We start from the raw sequence: 22,651 nt of genomic DNA on the forward strand, positions 1-22,651 counted from the left end.
GGCACGCAAGACAGCCAAAATATAAAAAGTGAAGACAGCCCTCCTGGCCATCACGGGACTGACAGGGAGAGCATGCGAGACTGGAGTGGACTCACTGGCTGGAGCGGGCTCTGGAGTGGACTCACTGGCTGGAGCGGGCTCTGGAGTGGACTCACTGGCTGGAGCGGGCTCTGGAGTGGACTCACTGGCTGGAGCGGGCTCTGGAGTGGACTCACTGGCTGGAGCGGGCTCTGGAGTGGACTCACTGGCTGGAGCGGGCTCTGGAGTGGACTCACTGGCTGGAGTGGACTCACTGGCTGGAGTGGACTCACTGGCTGGAGTGGACTCACTGGCTGGAGTGGACTCACTGGCTGGAGTGGACTCACTGGCTGGAGTGGACTCACTGGCTGGAGTGGACTCACTGGCTGGAGTGGACTCACTGGCTGGAGTGGACTCACTGGCTGGAGTGGACTCACTGGCTGGAGTGGACTCACTGGCTGGAGTGGACTCACTGGCTGAAGCGGGCTCGGGCTGTTCTGAGTGCATCCTCCAGGCACGCAAGACAGCCAAAATATAAAAAGTGAAGACAGCCCTCCTGGCCATCACGGGACTGACAGGGAGAGCATGCGAGACTGGAGTGGACTCACTGGCTGGAGCGGGCTCTGGAGTGGACTCACTGGCTGGAGCGGGCTCTGGAGTGGACTCACTGGCTGGAGCGGGCTCTGGAGTGGACTCACTGGCTGGAGCGGGCTCTGGAGTGGACTCACTGGCTGGAGCGGGCTCTGGAGTGGACTCACTGGCTGGAGCGGGCTCTGGAGTGGACTCACTGGCTGGAGCGGGCTCTGGAGTGGACTCACTGGCTGGAGCGGGCTCTGGAGTGGACTCACTGGCTGGAGCGGGCTCTGGAGTGGACTCACTGGCTGGAGCGGACTCACTGGCTGGAGTGGACTCACTGGCTGGAGTGGACTCACTGGCTGGAGTGGACTCACTGGCTGGAGTGGACTCACTGGCTGGAGTGGACTCACTGGCTGGAGTGGACTCACTGGCTGGAGTGGACTCACTGGCTGGAGTGGACTCACTGGCTGGAGTGGACTCACTGGCTGGAGTGGACTCACTGGCTGGAGTGGACTCACTGGCTGGAGCGGGCTCTGGAAAGGCCTCCGGGTTTTGGGGAATGGAAGCCTTCCTCCTCCTCTTCCTCCTTTTAGATGTGGGAAGCGGAGACTCAGTGCCAACCTCCTCTGAGGCCTCTGAAGCGGATTCACGGGCTGGGACGCACTCATGGACTGGAGCAGGCCTTGGAAAGGACACACGGGCTGGAGCGGGCACACGGGCTGGAGCGGGTGCTGGAGGTAGTCGAAGCGGCCCATTCCCACGCAGATGCAGGTAATTGGAGAAATTCCAAAAGTTTAACCCCTTACCAGCTCCATCTCCCACTGCGGCAGAGGTCTATCCAGACAGTTATTAATAGTGTCTTTGAGGACCGTATCAGAGAGACCATACCCCTCCGCCCGTGACCAGAACTTCTGGACGAATGCCCGCACTCCCATTCTCCTCTGGCGGAGAGTCGCCAAAAGGGCCTGAGCCTCCTCAGCCCCCACTGATGACCGGAGTCTCCTGCTGCTGGATCCTTGCATAGTGGTGGTTCGTTCTGTCACGGGTGCACAAGAACAAGATGTAACAGATCCAAGTGCAGCATAAGTATTTATTGGGGAGTCCAGAAACGTAATCCAAGGCAGGCAAGAGGTCAAAATCCAGGTAATCAGTCCACAAAACAACAAGCCAGAGATATAAACAGTGCACGTAACAAATACAACGAACCACAACCAGGGACAGACACAACTGAGATTAAATAGACAAACACTAATTAACAAACACAAAACAGCTGGGTGCAATGATGAATGGTAATTAGTCCAGGGAGTGTATATGGGAAATGTAGTTCATGAAATGAGTGAAACAATGAGTCCGGGAAGGAGTGCCCTCTAGAGGCTGAAGGCACTCTCACAGGTGATCGTGACAATATATATATATATATATATATATATATATATATATAATATTTAAAAAACTTTTTAAAATATAAAATGTATGTATGTTTGTTTTTTTTTTTGTAACAGTTTATTTGCAAAAAGAATTATGCCGCTAAAACAGCGACAGCTGATGATAATGAGGAAATTAAGCCGCTCCCTTAGCCAAGTGTATTCCAAACGGCTATATATGGCATGCGCATGCCCTGCTCACATAGGGCATAGGGATGATCACTTCCATTTGGAATTTGCCCCATGAACCATTCGATACGAATACGTGTACAGTTACACCCCTATTATTTATTCATAGAAAGATCTACTCAGAGAATATGGCTCTTTTTTTGAAATTGTTATCAGGCTTAGCATCTGGCTATAATAGGATTAGTACCATACTACTGCTGCAGTAAACATTATAGTATGCATACTGCACTCAGTGTGCAAATTTTCTGCATGCAGAATACCCAGATGACCCATAACATTTGCAACTTGCTGTGTGGCATACAGTGTATCCCACAATGCACCAGTGTAATGGATGAATCAGTGGCAATATCAGATGTGATGCATCTCTTTCTTGACTCATTATGTGAGACTGCCAAAGACTTGTTTACAGCTAAATCAAAATGCATTATACATTTTATTATTTATAAGATGGATGTGACATTAAAAATGTAGATTTCTACTGTTTGAAATTTTTCATGGAATAACATTATTTCACTTACTATTTAAAAAACAAAAACAAATAGTAGTGTACACTAAGCAATATTTAAGTAATATGGTAATATTCCAATATGAACATGTGCCGGATGTATCGTGATTATTTAAATACTTTTTTGGCTAAATAAAGCATGCAAAGGGAATTGCTACACATATAATTTATATAAACATATATACACATATATATAAAAAATATTAGGGGTGTAATGGTACATGTATTCGCCCCAAACCGTCAAGGTACGGACGTCACGGTTCGGTTCATGCAGGTAGACGACGAATACAGTCAGTCACAGACAATCCACACTCCAATCCAGAAGGGGGCACACACAGTACGGCTTTTTTTATTTTAAAACTTATTTTAACCAGCGTTAATCACCAATAATCGCAATAAGCTCTGTGTTTTGTTACTTTAGATAAGAAACAAACTGAATCTTTCAAATTATGTCGATTTTATCAGGAAATTCAAACAATAAATGCTGTTTTGACGCTTTTTGATGTGGCGTGACAGATCACTGTATAGATCACCTGTAGACACCACTGTATAGACATCATCTCTTCCACTTCACTACTACAAAATGAACATGAAGGGATGTTGAAAGATACAATACAACTTACTGAAACATATTTTGTGTAATTGCTCAATCAGTGTTTCAACTGCAGAAAGATGTCAGTAAAACAGTTTGTAAACAATGTCACATAGTGTGACATTTATCTCAGAAAGCCATTCCGTGTCAACAGCTTATTAGTTCGCTAGAGAAATGTACTGTTTCGCTAAATAAATGCACTATATTAGCCTATATATTAATTATATTTTACTTAATCTGTTAGTTAATGTAAGTCCTAAGCGGTTATGACAACCACTGGTTAAATTATTATATTTCAACAACGAATTGGAGAAACAGAAGTTAATGCAAAAAATGCCTTATGTGTAATTTACATGCTTACAATACATATATTATTTGAGTGTTGATGATTATATCTAAAAATAAATAGCAACTGAATTTAATAATTTGGGCTCTGTTGTTAATTGTAACCTTTATTATAGTAATGTGCAAGTACAGGCTCATAATAGTTTAATAGTTTACAGCATTAGCAGAGCTAGATTTTTTATCCTTAAGAAAATGTTAATTATAATTGAATAAATTTAAAGACAGAGACACAGTTGGTTCAGTAAAACATTGTTTAATAAAAAAAAATTGTTTTCTCACCTTGCTGTACCAAACCCATACCGAACTGTGACTTCAAAACCGTGGTACGTTCCGAATCGTCATTTTTGTGTACGTTACACCCCTAAAAAAATAAATAAATAAATAATATATATATATATATATATATATATATATATATATATATATATATATATATATATATATATATATATATATATATATATATATATAAAAATTGTATCACTGATCCTATAAAAGCCCTATCTAGTCTGTTTAAACATACCAAACAAAAGACCACTTTGTATTAAAGTATTCTAAATGACAAGTGACCCTACTGAATATCAAGTAGATGATGTATTCACAACAGACACTCATGAAAAGCATAATGATAGCTACTGTAATGAGGAAGCTGTAGAGTGCTGTCAGTCACATTGACAGGAAGCAATTGCCGTGTTCTTCACTGTGAAGAGCAGCCACAAGACAAATACTCGCTAATCAAGCATGTCTCAGAGAGTATGGATGTTTCACCCACCACAGCCCTTAATGAAGTGAGGCGTTCGGTTAAACAATAGCTCAGTCCTGAGATGGGAAACTTTACAAACAACGCTTCGACAAAAAAATATAATTGCTGCATGCTAAATGGCTTTTTTTTCTGGGGGATGAGAGAACTGTATAATATTACAGCACAGTACTGTATATTGCACATTAAGCACATGACATCTGATATTATTCTGATATGTGATATATGTTTATCTTCACCAGTGTTGCAAAATTAAGCAAGAACAGCATATTTTCACTCAATGACAGAGATGTGGATTGTTATTCTTGTATGGGGCCATTTCTGAAGTATTAGCTGACCGAAAAAAGAAAAGAAAAAAACAAATCGTACAGAAATGGTTTTGGGTCCTTTTTTGCTTATGTATTCGTATTAATGTGTGTAGCAATTGTGTGTTGACCTGAGAGTGACAGAGAGAATAATGTACAGAATTCCATGATTATCCATCATTCATATGGTAAAAAGATAAAAACTTCTCTATAATTTACATTGGTCATATTTTACACACAGTGCACATATGAATTTTTAAGCACCCTTAAAGGAGATGTTTTCCTCACTGAAAATATTATCATAAATATTTAAGATGTGTCAACACAGCAAATATGTGAAGCAGGATAAGGAAATAAAAAGAGAAAAAGAGAAATAGCTATAACTCATTCTGTGACACTCTCACAAGATTTAGATTTGGTGCTATGAGGGAGTCAGGTTTTGCCTAGTTATTTTTGACATTTGAAGGGTTAGTTCATTCAGAATTAAAATTCTGTTATTAATTACTCAACCTTATGTTGCTCCAAACCCGTAAGACCTTTGTTCATATTCGGAACACAAATTAATATATTTTTGATTAAATTTTTTACGCTTTTTTGATGGTGTTCTGACGTAGAACACGGAAGCGCTGCACTGTGTTTCCTACGTCAGCTGTGAAGGAGACTGACATGGAAGAGAAGAAATTGTTGAATAATGTCGTTATTTTTGTGTATCTTTTTGCCTACAAAAAGTATTCTCGTCGCTTCATAACATTAAGATTGAACCGCTGTAGTCTGTTTTTACTACCTTTCTGGGCCTTGAAAGTGGTCATTGTGTTGCCGTCTATCAGAGGCCAAATAGCTCATGGATTTCATCAAAAATATCTTACTTGGTGTTCCGAAGATGAACGAAGGTCAACATGAGGGTGAGTAATTAATGACAGAATTTTTATTTTTGAGTGATCTAACCCTTTAAAGGTAGGGTACATCATTTTCGGAGAGGCTAGCAACAGCGTGCTAGCTTTGAAAGCATAAGATTCCACCCTCCCTTTAGAGCATCTCCAAAGCCACGCCTCCTCCAAAACAAATCAACAAGTACAGCAGGGAGCAAACAAAAGCATCACAAGAAGGCGTTAAACTACCTCATATCTCAAAGCACATAACATTACAATACTAATGATCATAAACAACTTAAACATCACTGACCTATACCACCTGACTGCTGCAGATTCATTTCGCCGTTGATAGTGTTGCAATTGAAATGCATAAATTCGAGGCATGAACCGCTCAGAGTATAACATCAAAGGTTTCCATCTCTTCCAAATTACAGTAGTTATGGCATGAAAGCAGCATAAGCTTGTTGTTTTGATTCAGGAGGAATTGTAAAACATGGCTACAGTTTTGGTTGCAGTGCTCGTGACTGCCGTCAGTCTTAACTCTGCATAGCATGAAACGAGCTGAAGATGTATGATGTCTGCGTGAACAGGGTGCACGAGGGTATGTAAAAACATATGTTGACAGGCAGGTAGGACAGCCATGATTGGACAAACATTTTATGGTTCTACGCCTTCCACAGACTATATAAATACATGTAGACCACTTAACGTAGTGATTGCTATCAGGATGTGAAGAGATATTTTTAACCAGCATAACAAAAATAGTTTTTGAAGCAATTCATACCCTACTTTTAACCCTACTGGTAGATGACATAACTGCAGACAAGAAGCATGTTTCTTTAATGACAGCCAAAGATTTCGTTATAATATAGTACATTTCATCAGTGTCCAACTTTATTTCTCTAATTAAGGAGGTCTGTAATATTTGCTGAAAGGTATATTAGTCCTCCTTGTTCGAATCAGATTCTTATGCAGATGCTTTTTCAAAATACTGTCATGATCCAAGCCTGTGTTCCCCTGTCTTGTGTGAGGACCTCTGTCTTATTTCCTGTCTTGTCATGTTTTGTAGTCCTTTGTATTTTTATCTGTTTGATTTTGAGCAAAAAGTGTAATTTGTGGCGCACGAATCTTTTTTTTATTGGTCAAACATCTTCTGTGCACTCTCCCATTTCGCTTATGTATGAATGAAAAGATATAACCACTCATCTCTGATCTCTTTAGGATAAATTCAACAGTCTTTGAGTTTGCACTGGAAGCTAAACTTAAAAAGATCAAAGCTAAACAAATTCATTTGGACAGTTTCCAATACCACTAAGCAAAATGTGGCACAATGTGAAATTCCATTTCTGGCCCATTTGCACTGTGAACAGTGATGCACTGCAGATGTCAGACTAAAGATGTTTTTGAAGAAAAATGTGGATACTTTTGCTCCAACAGCTGGGAGGGAGGCTGACTAGTTCTGGAGGATGTAGATCCACACTTCAACAGGAAGAGAAATGGAGCTGCATTTTTTCCTTGCGCTAAGTGATGGCAGCAGCATTTTTCAGGCTGCTTATTCAAGATTAATCAGCACCTAATGGCAAAACAGAGTGCTAAAATCTCCATAAAAGAGAGAGGGGTACAGACTGAGAGAGATGGATTGAAATACAGAAAGGGAAAAAAGAAACATCAACACATTCGCAGTAGTTGCCTGGAGCAATGACCAGCCTCAGCATCACTCCCACTGACACACACGCACAGGAACACAATAAGACAGAATCCATACTAAACATCTCTCCTTACTGCATCCTCTCCATCCTTTTCTGTAATTTCCTTCTGTCTAGCCTTTTCCCCCTCAGCTCATCTATTGCCTGCCCCAACTTTCTGCTTCCTCCCCACAGGAAAACAACAACCACAAATGAGATAATTTGAATATCTCAGGTATTTCTTCTAAACATCAAATAAAGGCTTTTGCTGACAGAACTTTTATTTTACATAAAGACCCTAGTAGGGCTGGTCAGAATACCATTGTTTGGGCTTCGAAACTTCGGTAATCAAAGCTTCGGAGAGAGGGGGGTGAACATATTCTTCTCTCTAATAAAGGCAGTGTAACGAGTAGAAATATGATGTGGCCCCTTTAAGAGCTGTGCGTTCCCGGTTGAACTGTCCCAATATTGAAAACCGAATACCAACCCACTGAACGAATATTTGAATAATCGAATATTCAGGTCCAGCCCTAGACCCTGGTAATCTCTCTAAACTATAGAGCCAGAATATATCTCAATAATAATAGAGAAATTATAAATGTGGTTTCTTTAAAGGGATAGTTTACCCAAAAATGACAATTCTGTCATCATTTACTCACCCTCAAGTTGTTCCAAACCCATATGAATTTCTTTCTTCTACTGAACACAAAAGGTAATACTTTTAAAGGTGCCCTAGATTCAAAATTTGAATTTACCTTGGCATAGTTGAATAACAAGAGTTCAATACATGGAAAAGACATACATTGAGTTTCAAACTCCATTGCTTTCTCTTTCTTATGTAAATCTCATTTGTTTAAAAGACTTTCGGAAAACACGCGGATCTCAACATAACACCGACTGTTACGTAACAGTCGGGGTGTACGCCCCAATATTTGCATATGCCAGCCCATGTTCCCAACATTATGAAAGGCATTAGACAAGGGCAGCCAGTAACGTCTGGATCTGCACAGGTGAATCAACAGACTAGGTAAGCAAGAACAATAACAGATGGAACAATAATAACTGACATGATCCATGATAGCATGATATTTTTAGTGATATTTGTAAATTGTCTATCTAAATGTTTCGTTAGCATGTTGCTAATGTACTGTTAAATGAGGTTAAAGTTACCATCGTTTCTTAATGAATTCATGGAGACAAGAGCCGTCGCTATTTTCATTTTTAAACACATGCAGTCTGTATAATTCATAAACACAACTTCATTCTTTATAAATCTCTCCAACAGTGTAGCATTAGCCATTAGCCACGGAGCACAGCCTCAAACTCATAGAGAATCAAATATGAACATCAAAATAAATACTTTACTCACATAATTCGAAGCATGCATACAGCATGCATGACGAACATCTTGTAAAGATCCATTTGAGGGTTATATTAGCTGTGTGAACTTTGTAAATGTGCTGTAATATAATGGAGAGCTCGTGTGGCTCGTGCGGCGCGCTGAAAAAATCAGTGCATAGTTAATGATGCACCAAAATTGGCAGTTAAAAAAATTAATTTAAAAAAATCTATGGGGTATTTTGAGCTGAAACTTCACAGACACATTCAGGGGACACCTTAGACTTATATTACATCTTGTGAGAAGCATTCTTGGGCACCTAAGAATACGGGTAACCAAACAGTTGTTGGGCCTCACTGACATCCATAGCATTTTTTTTATTTTTTGGAAGTCTATGAAAGTCAATGGGTCCCATCAACTGTTTGGTTACCCATATTCTTTAAAATATCTTCTTTTGTATTCAGCAGATGAAAGAAATTCATACAACTTGAGGGTGAGTAAATGATCACAGAATTTTCATTTTTGGGTGAACTATCCCTTTAATATCTCAATTGCATGACATTGCGTGAAATGCAGATGAATAACAATTAGATTACATGAAGAATTTGGAGTCAAGACTCCACAAGAGTTTTTGGAAAAGATCTCAACAATCCCACTTAAATCACAAATGATTTTAATGTCTAAGCTTTTTTGATATCTATATTGTTAATTCCATATTACAATGGTCTATTTCATTTATTTGTCATCTGGTAGCTTTTAAAAACCTTAATATTAAACAACAATTTAGTATTCTCCTTCTCAGATATTTCTTGTAAGAAAAAGACCCCAGTAATCTAACATCTTTCTAATTTCATAAATGGTGCTCGTGCTCATATTTACTCAAAAGTCAGGGCTTTCAATATGACCTTAAACATTTTTCGTTAAATTATCTGAGCTACAATATCCACATCCATTTTAGTAGATACTCATAAATGTATATCCACATTTGTCTTGTAGTTTTTATTCCTTCTAAGAATTATATGAGCAAAATCAGAGAAAAAGTCAATACTTTATTGAACTCGATAGCTAGGAACTTAATTATGTCTATGAGTTACAAAAGAGCATCCTCTAAGTAACAACATTTTCCTTTGATGTGCTCCACTTTTTTACTTCCTCCTTTGAGTCTCTTCTGTTCCCTGCCATTGTATGAAAAGATGTCAAAATAAAACAACATTTTACACCTCCTGCTCTGCCAACCTTCCCCAATTTTCTGGAGTTATGCTTTAGAGGACCAGAGTGCAGCAATCATGGGAAATCTGTGCTCTGGAAAGATAACCTATTGTTCAGCACTGATCAAATCTGAGTAGTGACTGTGTGTGCGTATCGGAGACAGGAACAGCAGCTCGACAGAAAGAGAGCTGGCATGCAGGTCACTTAATTGGATGAGAAAATGAATTTGGCGTTGCATACGATGGGATGAATTTTAATAAAGCACATGAAGCTTGTGACACAGGACAGATCTTATCAGGGGAATCTCATTTCTCTTTTGGTCTCTGTGCAATCCTCAGCATCTGAGCATGAGCAGATGCATCTATGCCCACTGACCCTTTTAATACCACTCTAGCTGGTTATTATATGTAGGTGTCAATACCATCAGACAGTAATATCAAGAATGGTTTAGTCTCTGAAGCCTCAAACAAATGCATTTTTTTTTTCATTTTCTGAAGTGTTACAATGGTTTTACCATATTTAAGGTGTACTGTTAGTACCAAAAAAACATTTAACTGCTATAAAAACACTACAGTAATATGATAACACTAATGTTCCATGATTTAAATGATATATTATAATAACAATTACAGTAAAATGCTTCAATAAGCAGAAAAAAATCTGCTCACCCATGACTCACAAATGAGAAATTCTGTTCCTGTTGTTACATTACTGTGGGATAACAATCTAGTTCATTAACCAAACTTTATGGTTGCAACATACAGTAACCACTTGGCTCATTATAGAACTCAACTGATGTGCAGTCACAGGTGTACATACACATATCAGCTAATGAAAAAAAAAGCTTTAAACATGGCTGATCCAATCTATTTTTGAGCCAGAACTATGATAAAGAGGCTTTCTATTACAGGGGGGAACCCACAAATAAATAAAAACCACAAGTGACATTTATAATATATATTCTTCATACTGAGAAAAAGAGCCCAGTAAAATCCCACATGTCTTTTCTAGATTTTCAAAAAAGATTTTAACAGTGTCTAAGTCTACAATCTAAAGTCAATAAGAATAAGAAATAAAAAGAAAGTCAGAAATAAGAAAGAAAGGTCAATAAGAACTCAGATATTTCTCATAAAATGTTCCTATTAGTTTTATAGTTCTATACTATTGCTGTTTATCAATAATTATCTGTTTGTGTCTCCCAGGGAATTTTAGATATCTAAATTAAACATAACAGGGATCGTCAAAATCTCCAATGCTTTGACAGAGCGACCTCTGTGCAATTACTTTTTATTCTCAGTTGATTTAAATTGGAACCTGCACCTAACCACTTAGAAGCAAACAAGAACTGAGCCAATGCTGTATGCCAACAAGCAACCTGAGACTCATCCTGACATGACGACAAGCGTGCGCATGTGATCACTGGCATATGTTAATAAGGTCTCTGTGCGGAATCATGTGTCTGATGACTGAAACGCAGCAGGAGCTGCTCTGTTCTGTCTGGCTGTCAGTGTTTGACCCAGCACACACACAAACACACACACAACCCGAGCCCTTTTCTGGTGACTCTCTGGCTTCCCGCGGCCCCCCGTAGCCTGCCTCTCACAGCTCGTTAGAAGATCCTTCACCCCCTGCTGAGCTTCCGCCCACCTTGGCCGCTGATCACAACCGTAGGAGAAAGCCATCGGCTCAAGCTGGTAGAGGGGAGAGAAGCCGGCGGGTGTGGACGGAGAGAAAGGCCTCCAGATACTTATGCTGGACTGCCATCACGACCCCGCCGCTTTTGAAGCAGAGGACCCAGAACTCTTTGATCTGTAACAGAGCATCTGTAGCACCTCCGCTGGGAAATGAGTGTGAAAAAATGGGTAACCAGAGGGCGATAGGTTGAAATCCCTCTTCACCTTATTATGGTGACACTGGTCTCAGCCTCACTGACCGCCCACAGTCTGTTCACTGACAGCCTGATGCATTCTGCACAAATACATGGCAAAATCTCAAGCTCGTTTCTGACTGGCTGGCTCGACTCAGGAGTACGAACTACCAAGGACGGGGGGACGAAAGTCTGGCAATTCTGCAAATGGAACAGCAGTGTACTTGATAATGTCACTCACCACATTTTGGCGGCTCTGGTTATCCTCACTATTAACAATAAAACCAAATATGATATAAAACACCACCCTGCCTCTTTTTGCTTTCATTTAAAAAAACTCAAACATTTTAATAGCCACCAAAATGTGGTTCATGCAACACAATGAAATTGTGCCTCTTTTTGTTTTATGAAACATATTAATATGTGGTTCAGGCAATATGTGCATATATACTCTGATTATCTTCACTGCATGTATATTTATAATAAAATGAAATAATACAAGATAAAACAAAACCCTGTCTTTTTTGTTAAATGTCAGTTTTAATGAACAATAATATCCATTATAACAGTATAGACATAAAGCACAAGAAGCTTATGCAATAGGAACGACAAGCAAATATTTCCAATGTACAAAGTCCGTGCTCTAGTACAATGGTATATGTAAATATATAAAATGATGAAACTGCACTTTTACCTTAGCCAAAACGATATGCCCAGGAACAAATAGATTCATGAGACCAAAGATTGCCCTTTAGATCTACACATGAAGAATTATATATCATATTTAACCATTTTAGAGACATCAGATATAATGGGAAATGACTAGCTGGGGTAAGGCTGTTCTCAGCGGGGTATATGATCGCCTTGATCTCACAACTCCAAATTTTCAAACAGGCACTATCTTTATACAAAACTGCTGATTTTAAGCTTTAAACACTTACATGCTCACCTGAAAAACTCTACATTTAAACTACATTTCGTGACACAATAGCAGTAGTATTTTTAAAATATAGGGGTTTTCTTTTCCGCCATTGACGCTTGATTGTTGGTGCGAGATGCATTCTTGGATACCTGGCTGTTTCAAGATTGCACAAGTCACCTCCTGATACATCCTCGATAATATGGGTGGAGCAAGAACAAGTTTGTGGATTTGGTATTACACTGTAAAAAATTGCCAGGAATTTACAGTATTAAAGAGATTTTTATTTTACAATAAATTACTGTAGTCAGAAATTTACAGTGAAATTAATGCATGCTGGGTCATTTTCTTACAAATTGCTGTTAATTAACAGCAAAATGATGCTGTTATGCAAAATAATTTACTGCTCTTGTTTAAATGTGAATGATAAAAGTTGTCTTTAACCATGCCACAGTAAGAGATTATATATTTTTTAGTACTGTAATTGTTTGGAAGTCACTGTAATGATGATTAGTGTTCCATTGGCTTAGAATCTTGGACCTTGTATATTCATATTCAAATTTCTGATCTAGCCAAGTCAGAAGTTTGACAAATGAAATGCACTGTAGAAATACAGTATATTATTGTTTGTTTACAGTAATTTTTTGGGAGTGCAGTTAGTAGAAGTCCTACTGTGAAAGTCATGCAATTATTAATCTGGAATTTACTGAAATTTCCATTTTTTTCTGTCATCCTTTGGCTAGCATTACAATATATGATTACACGCTTATTCATGCAAATGCTTTTAAACCATTTAAGCACACCAAAGGAGAAAAAGAGAATGTGCTGTCTGTGAATGTTGTGTCACACACGACACACAGAAAGACGCGCACCAGTATTGTGCGCATGGGCGGCGCACCTGAATCGAGTTCTCTGTCACGTTTGAAGGAACAATTACACACACAATAATGCCAAAAATATCAATTTTGTCGAGTATCCTCATAACAGCAGCCTTGAATGAGTTAAAGTCTTAAATGAAAGTAAAGAGTTGTGAAAAAATGGGACGTGTGTGAGATCCGCGTCATGTGCAGCAGCGGCACCTCTTGAAAGTCAAAACGTATAAAAACCTCACAGAAAAAATATGTGATTAATCAAGTTATTTATTTAATCGATTGACAGCACTAAATATTATATTATTATTATAAATATTATGTGTGTGTGTGTGTGTGTGTGTATATATCTGGATATTTGCAGAGAAAATAGCATTCTCTCTTTTAACCAACACTGAGCAACAGAGAGTCAAAAGACTTCACTACATACTAGAGATAAAATTTTCATATGATTATAGTGACCAAAATTATCACGATTATCAATATTATCACAGTTTTGTTAAAATGAGATGAAAATGTTCAAAAAGAACTGATATGCACACTGAAAACATTTCAAAAAGTTTTATATTTGAAAATCAACAGAGAGAAAAAAAAAAATTAGCTGCTCTATGCACTTTTTTAAGCATAAACATTAAATTATATGACTGTCGTCAAAAGGCAACGCATTATAACACAGCGAATTGTACAAAATGGATTTATAAACATCTCAGTTATGCAAGATTTTAAAACCTCTCAGGCCACTTTCTGAGGAAGTGAAAAATTAAAACAACCAACCATCTCTGTCATAACAATGAGGTTAGCAGATAATTCAGCAGCAAAAGTTATTCTTATAGTTATTATTATAGTGGAGAAAAAAAAAAAAAAAAACATTTAGTAGGGAACAAATAAAAGGTAAAATTTTCCACATTGCTTTTTGTATTGCTATAAAATACGTTGATGAAAGATGACATAATTTAGAAACAGAAATAAACTCCAGCGAGAAAAAGTCTTATGCAAAAAGATCTACAAATAAAGTATAATAATGGGAACATTGATGTTGGAGTGAGTTTACTGTCGTAACCGAACGCGGCACGCTGTTTGAATGCTGAATGGAGAATGACTGAGGAGAGACGAGTTTCCATTAACTTTAACGACTAAATTATTTATTTGTACCTTACATTAAGCTATTGAATGGCTTCAGAAATCTTGGAATATAGTATATGAACAATTTTATGGTGCTTATGGTGCTTTTTATGCCTTTAGTGGGACTTAATAGCACAGAATAGTAGGTACAATATCGGACGTCACTGAGAAGCTCAACCGTGGTGGGGAGTGAATCTCCCGAGTGCTGTCACTGCCTTCCTTCATGTCTTCTTATACAAAAAAACAAGGTTGCATGCTGCATCTGCATCAGACTGATTCTGTCTGGACAGGATTTCAAAATCACGATAATCAAGTAATCACAGTTTTAATGGTAATTAAATTTTAAACGATAATACTAACCGTCAGGACATTTTATCGTGGTTTATCATGAAACCGGTAATCGTCCCATCCCTACTACATACAATGATAAATGATTAATATTATTCTGACACATTTACAGACAAAATAGCCACAATGAGTTAACTGGATCTCCAGCACTCGTACACAGTAGAATCAGATATATGGCAGTCCTCACCATCATCAAAGGCAAAACGGCAATGGTAGATAAGATGAAAAGCGTTGTGATGTATGCTTTCGAACATACTGCCCAGGGCTGAAATACTTTTCTCTGCCATTCAGTGTGCGATTACAGGGTGAGGCCTTCATTCTTTCCACCTGATCTGTCTGTCAGATCCATGGCACCAGGGCTTAACACTGTGGATATCTCTCTTTCCCAGAACTCAAAGTAATTGATCCAGATTTATTTTTATTTATTTATTTTTTATAGACAAGACTTTTTTGGGAGCTTTAAGCCACAGACTCCGCTCTAGTCCATATCTGTTTTATGTTATAATGGCTTAAATTTACTCATGATTGTGTCACATCAGTGATTTTATGTAAGCGTTTCAGCTAATGTTATATAAATGACTAATACATCAAGAGCGTTCGCAGAAATTGCTATTGAAAATGCTTTGTGTCACCATAACCTCTGCTAAATCTGTCAAGCAGATGTATTTCAAATCCATTATAGATACAATAATCTACTCACCAGTAAGAACCAAACGAGGCTCGCTGCCAATGAACCTTTTAATGTTAAAAGTCAAAATTGTCAGGAATATATTAAAGGGCTTTATCAAAACTAATTTGTCTTAGTGAATGAGTATTAAACCCTCATCTGACTCATCTGATCAAAACAAAACCCTGTAGAAATACAGTGGTGTCACAGAAAAAAAACAAAAAACTAAGGAGGATTTAAACCTGTAAACAAACAAATGTTTTAGAATTTAGGACCAATTTAAAGCAATAAATGTTATGTTTAATTATTATTATTTTTTTATTTTCAATTGCATAAAATTGCATTTTAATTCAATTTATTCATAATTCTTATTTTAATTTTATTGTTTTAATTATTTTAAGCTATTTTTTTCATTGACCCCACTTTATATGATTCATTCCTCAAAAAAAAAATTAAATGTCACAATGATAGCATCACAGAACATTCACATTCTAGGTCTTTCTACATGCACACAAACTTTGCTTTTGTGATGTGCATGAGAGGGCGTGCCTGTTTGGTGTTTTGCTTGAATGTACTTGCTATTAAAGTGTCTCTAAGTATGTAAAGTGTAGCAAGCATCTTATCTCTGAGCTGAGAGCTGGCATTCACAGCTGGGAAAGCTAGGCTTTATGAAGATCAATAGTCCTCTCCCTTTCTCGCTCTCTCTCTTTGGTTTTCTCCGTCTCAAAGTGAAGAAAAAGAAAACACACCCAGTGAGGTGATTACCTCATGCATGAAGTTCACATCACCCTTTCAGCCAAGCAAAGCTATATGGGATTACAAGAAAAAAGCTTTGGAAAACAGGAGGATGAGTACAGGATAACTGTCTGTGCACCTCAAAGGAAAGGTTAAAGATGAGGCAATCGTCTTATGTCACCAATGACATTTGAGCTAATGCTGTTATGAGTGTCCCTGCAAATATTTGTAAATATTATAACTTGGTCCAATCCATTAGAGAATATGTGAAATCTAACAAGCCTTCGCAAAAGGTTAAGATCCAGGATATAAATGCTTAAAGCTGTTTGTTTGAAGAGGGATATCAACGTCACTGTTCCATTGGAGGAATGGTGAACAGGTGAAGAGGTAGATCTAGCTATGTTATATTACAAAAAGCACCAATATGGTCTAGTAGCTCAGACACGGCATGCCTACAGATTGCACACAGATGCCGTAAGATGCAAAGTGCACACAAAAATAGCAAAAGGTTATAAAAAATCAATTGGCTGGCTGCTACACGACTTTCAAAACAATACATGTACTAAATTGTATATATTGAATGATAGAAGTGTATGTCAAATGCATAAATTTAAGTGACTTGGCTGCTACATTGCACAAGAAAAAAAAAAATCTTGAAAATAAAACAACCCTCTCTCTCTCTCTCTCTCTCTCTCTCTATATATATATATATATATATATATATATATATACACTGTAAAAAATGACAGTGATTTTAACAGTAAAAGACTGTAAAAATGCTGCGGTGAAAAACTGTCAATTGGTTTACAGAAAGTTTCCGTACTATATACGGTGAATAACTGTAATAGATCTAACGGTACATTTAATGTTATTTTTACGGTAAAATATCGTTAAATTCACAGTTTTTGGAAGTGACAAAATATCAATTCATTGTAAAATTTACAGTGAAAAACCGTAAATTGACATTCCCACAATTCCCTGCGTGACACTTCAGATTTCATATATTTTCGTTGAAATAACTCTGTTTCTTGTTAGTTTTTCTCATTTTTTTCTAATCAGTTATGTACATTAGGGTTTTATGTTACATCTAATGTTGTTAAATTAATGTTTATTGCATTTTTAAAATTTCATGCATGTTACCATGATGGTGTTTAGTGTGTGTGTGAATGACACTGTGTGCACCTTCTATATCAGCACTTCTCAAAGTCCGGACTCCGGTCCGGATCCGGACCCGGAGGGAATTCAATCCGGACCTGCCTCCATTTCGTATTTCAACAGCAGTAATTGTGTGTAAGGGATTAAAAATCTGGATTTCCTACTAAACGCATGTCAAAATAATTTGTTTAGTGTTTTATGTCTTTTTGGAGATGGTCCGAAATTAAAGCGAAGGCGAGATATTTAAAGTTTTCCTCCGTGATTCAGTTGCCATGACAGGCATATACTTTTGATGTAATTGGGCGCGAGTCGCGCGACGACACTTCACTCGCAGTAAGCGTTTGAATGGGTGTGGAGCATTGGTTCTCAACCTGCGGTCTGCGATATGCCGACTACAATAATAATAATAATAATAAAAAATTAGCATACAATTTATTTTTGTTTTAAAATTTAAATTAAAGTGAATTAAAAAAAATATAAATGAGCTATAATGCTTTATTTGTCATATAAAATAATTTTGGTGAGCATTTATTATTTTCAGACATCAGGCAATGTAGGCTAATGACGCAATCACTCAGTTAACGAAACACAAGTGCGCGCTTAGGAAGAATTCAAACAGTAGCCATTAATTTTGTAAATTTAAGCCTCAAAATGGTCAAATTTGTTATTAAAGGAGAAAAACTAAATGTGGAAGATAAAATGAAGGAACACATGCAAACAAGAAGAGTCGCAGCATCAGCAGTAAAGGCAAGAAGAATGGAAGAATCAGTCTGCTGTTAGGCCTAATGAGCGAGATGGGCAGCCTTCCTGTTTGCTCTGTAGTAAAGTACTTGACAAGCAAAACCTACAATTTCAAAAGACTGAACTGTGAATTCGATGTGTTTGTTTGATGTATTTTAAATCAGTAAAATAACCGCATCAGCGCACCCGCGGCTGGATGAGCCCAACTCTGCGCGCGCTCGCGGATCCGATGCTGCGCGAGAGATTGCGACATGACAGAATGCTTGATATCGTCATTGTAATTAGCCTACAGTGCGCTCAGTGTTGTTTGTAAAAAGAGCTGAGTAACATTTGCTTATTAAGGCATTTATGTGATTGTTTGGTGACTATTGCGATGATGTTGAAGAGAGTCATAAAGTCATACAGAATTAAGCAACTTAAAGTGATTGTATATACAGTTTGTGTGTTCATTGAGCATTACTGATTATTATTGTAAAGCTAATGTCAGTAAGTTAGTTTTTATTTGTTATTTATTGTGTGCAACATCTTGTATTATCTGTTAATAATACAAGATTAAGTATTAAGTATTATCTGCTAATACCATAACATTAATTCTGATTGATTTGCATTGGTGACGTCATATGTAAATTATATGCGGACCGTGAGACTTGCACTTGGACCATTGTGCAAAAAAAGTTTGAGAACCACTGTTCTATATGTTAGTGTTGTCCTTCTCAGCTTGTGGAAAATCTGCTTGTGATGAACTTTGATTCATCATGTGACTCTTATCACCACTGTGTTTGGTGACTGTCAGTGTATTATAAAGGTGCAAAACATATATTAGTAATTCATAAGGTTGGTAAATTAACATTATATCAGTTAATGAAATACGTTATTTTACCGTAAATTTAACAGATTTTTTTTTTTTAACGTTGCTACTGTATTTTTTACGGTAAAGTTCTGGCAACCACAGCTGCCGTTTTTTTACTGTAAATTTTACTGGGATTTTTTTTTACAGTGTATATACACATATGTATATCTCAGAGGTCGCGTTAACCGAAAATTGTTTTATCAATGACGGAAATCTGTCACATTGACAGATTACACTGAGGGTGATCTGTTGTAAATTGTAACTGTAATTCTGTCCAGTTGGTGGCGAGTGAGCTTCAATGTAGCAGCAGAGCACTGGATCCAGAACAAAAATTAAACTAACGCACAGGCGAGTACCCAGAAGCTAACGATCTATCACGCCACATTAAAGAGCGCCAAAACGGTATTCATTGCTTGAATTTCTTAATGAAATGGACAAAATTTGAAAATTTTGTTCCATATCAAAAGCAACACAAAGCTTTAAGCCTATTGCGATTTATTGGATGGGAGGTGCACTATGTAGCCTACTGTTTATTCATCAACTGAAAACAGCATATAGCCAAAAGATCGACTGGGAATTATGAATCGATATTGGTCTGAATGTGACCAAAACAGCAAGGAGACATTTTAATTGGTTTATTAATAAAGTAATGTTTTCTGAATCTGTGTCGGCTGCAAAGATGAAGTTGACATACCGACTCTCGTCATCTGTTCATAGTGGACGCGCCTAGAGAGAGAGAGCACATTTCATTCGGTTTAGGCTACATAATCAGAGTAGCCTATTTCTTTTCGTTTTGAATTATTTCGTTTTCGTTAAAGTAGATATTTAAAGCTTTCTATAGATATTTTTCTCATGTCTGTGAGGCAAGCAGCCGCTGAGTTTCGGTTCATTTAGCCTGTAAGACGCGCTCCAGTTTACGCACCAGTGATCGCGCCGGCGCCTCCGTGTCATGATTATATGTTCTGCTATATTTGCTTCTTATTTATTACATCCAGGCAATTGGTTGATGAAACATTGATTAAAATTAAGATACAAGTTTTACAAAACGAAATTCACTTTAAAGAAAGTCTTTCTACAAAACAAAACTTAATGAAGTGGTCAAAATCATGTCTGACACACTCCATGTCTCCCGATATATTGCACATCTTATGATGCATCTTACTCATGCTGTTCACTTTTCATAATCAAATAAATGAATTTCAAACATAACATAGAACTATTTAAACATAAATATGAAACTACGTTTTCTTTAATGGCTACCAAAATGTAGCCTATAGTACAGTACAGAGAAATTTCATAAGCAAGAGCGGATCATGAGTCACGAGTCAGATCAAGAATAATTTATTTTTAGACTTATGTTTAATATTAGGGGCATCCAAGTTATTTTACATATTTGATTTTTTTTTTTTTTTTTCACAATAATTACTTTCCCTGGTAATTAGTTACTTTTATAATGATGTAACTCATTTACTAACTGTGTTACTATTTGTGAGAAGTAATTAGTAACTATAACTAATTACTTTTTTAAAGTAAGGTGCCCAACACTGCTGCAGGGTGTGGTATTGAACATGAAAAGTTACGCCGTCTAATCTGTTAATCTGTTCTTCAAAATAAATGGATAAGCCTATATCGTCCTGTAGGTTCATAATTAAAAATTAAATTGTGAGCAAAAATAAAAGCAATTAAATGTGTTATTATAAGTAAAATATGAAAATTAAAATGACGGGTAATAATAGATTTTGACTGAATTTTTACGACCCTGTCCGTCAAAATGACGGACAATGTTAAAGTCTAACGCAACCTCTGAGAGATTATTATATATAAATTGCATATATACTGCAATATATGTTTTGCAGTGTATTAGATTTGTCAAAAGTACCAACTTTGGTACCTATTGGTACTGAAATTTTAATAATGTGATGCTTTGAACGCTGTTGAGCGGATTCGTAAACACCTCTGATTGGCCATTGGGTTGAAGCGCTCATTAGATTTGTTTGTATTTGGCTATAATGATCAATGCATGGACGTTTGAAAGCACATGGACGCTCCCATGTGTAACTGTGTAAGCGCTTGGTGAAGAGCTTCATCGATGACTATTTACAACATGTTTTTGAAGAGTTGTTCATTGTAGCCAATCACAGACATATCCGATGAGCCGTGAACACAATGGCAAATCAAAGGTGTTTACGAATCCGCTCAACAGCGCTCAAAGCATCACATTTTTAAAATTTAAGTACCGACTAGGTATCGAATTCGGTACTTTTGACAACTCAACAGTGTAAAAAGTAGTTAATGTTATCTTCAGATATTCAAGAGTTTTGTTTCAATCTGACCACAAAGTCTACACACACTTTCCGCTAGACTGATGTACTTATATTTGAAGGTATCCATTATTGCAGCATTATCGATTTTAGATTTACTTGTCCCCAAATGTCAAAGCAAACAGTGGTTGGTCATTTTACAGCAATCAGCTGTGTGTAAGTGGGTGGATATGGGCCCAAATAAGCTACAATGTGGAGAAGACTTCATGGCAGTAGTCAATATCTGGCTTTTGCTAGACCAAGGATAGACAACTTCGGTCCTGGAGGGCCACTGTCCTGCAGATTTTAGCTCCTAATCTTCAACTAGAAAGCTACAGGCAAGTGAGTTTTTATCAGGGTTGGAGCTAAAATCTGCAGGACACTGGCCCTCCAGGAACGAAGTTGCCCTTCCCTGGGCTAGACTAAGCGGCTCTGGACTCCAACTGTTTCTACTGACCTTCACCCTTGTGAATAAGGAAGAACCTAATCATAATCCAATCCCAAATCCGGACCTAAAAGAACTTTGTCAAGGTGTGCCAGACCTCAGGAAACAAACAAGCAGCCTTACATAGTCACATCACAGGGTAATGTTGCTCATGAGGAACAACAATAAAGAAATAAATTATTCAAATCCAAATAGCAACCACAAATGAAAGTGTTACTCATGTTTCTTTGAGTATAAATAAATTACACTGCTGCACATGCAAAAATGCACCAATATGCATAAACAGGTGCACATGCATGCAATAATATACAGCCATGTCTCACCAAATAGATCTGGTTTCACAGTATGACACAGATGAGGATGGCTAAACGTTATTAGACCAACATTTTTCCCATGGTGCATTTGTTTGTTTGCATTTTTTTTAAGATTCCTAAATCCTCTTGTCTCACGAATGAGCGTTTGCAGTGCGTGGGTCACATGATTCCTCGTGGGTATGAGGACAGCTTAACCCTAAATGTCTCCGTAGAGTTGATCATTGCCATCTGTGAGAGAGCTGGTGTGGTTTGATGCACACCCTTCGGCTATCCACGCAGACATAAAAACCTGCAACAGATGGACATGCCACAGCTCTATCAAACAGAGGACAAGTACACACACAAACTCACGGTTCGGAGAAATAAGCGTAAATAAGCACATAATGCGGCACGCAATGTATGACAACACCAACATCTTTCTGCGAGCTCATTACTTTTTGATACGCTTGGCTGACTTGTCCTGCAATTGAAAATCACAGAACACTACAAAGCATTCTATT

This window comes from Megalobrama amblycephala, linkage group LG5, assembly GCF_018812025.1.
Source record: "Megalobrama amblycephala isolate DHTTF-2021 linkage group LG5, ASM1881202v1, whole genome shotgun sequence".
In the NCBI taxonomy this organism is placed as follows: domain Eukaryota; kingdom Metazoa; phylum Chordata; class Actinopteri; order Cypriniformes; family Xenocyprididae; genus Megalobrama; species Megalobrama amblycephala.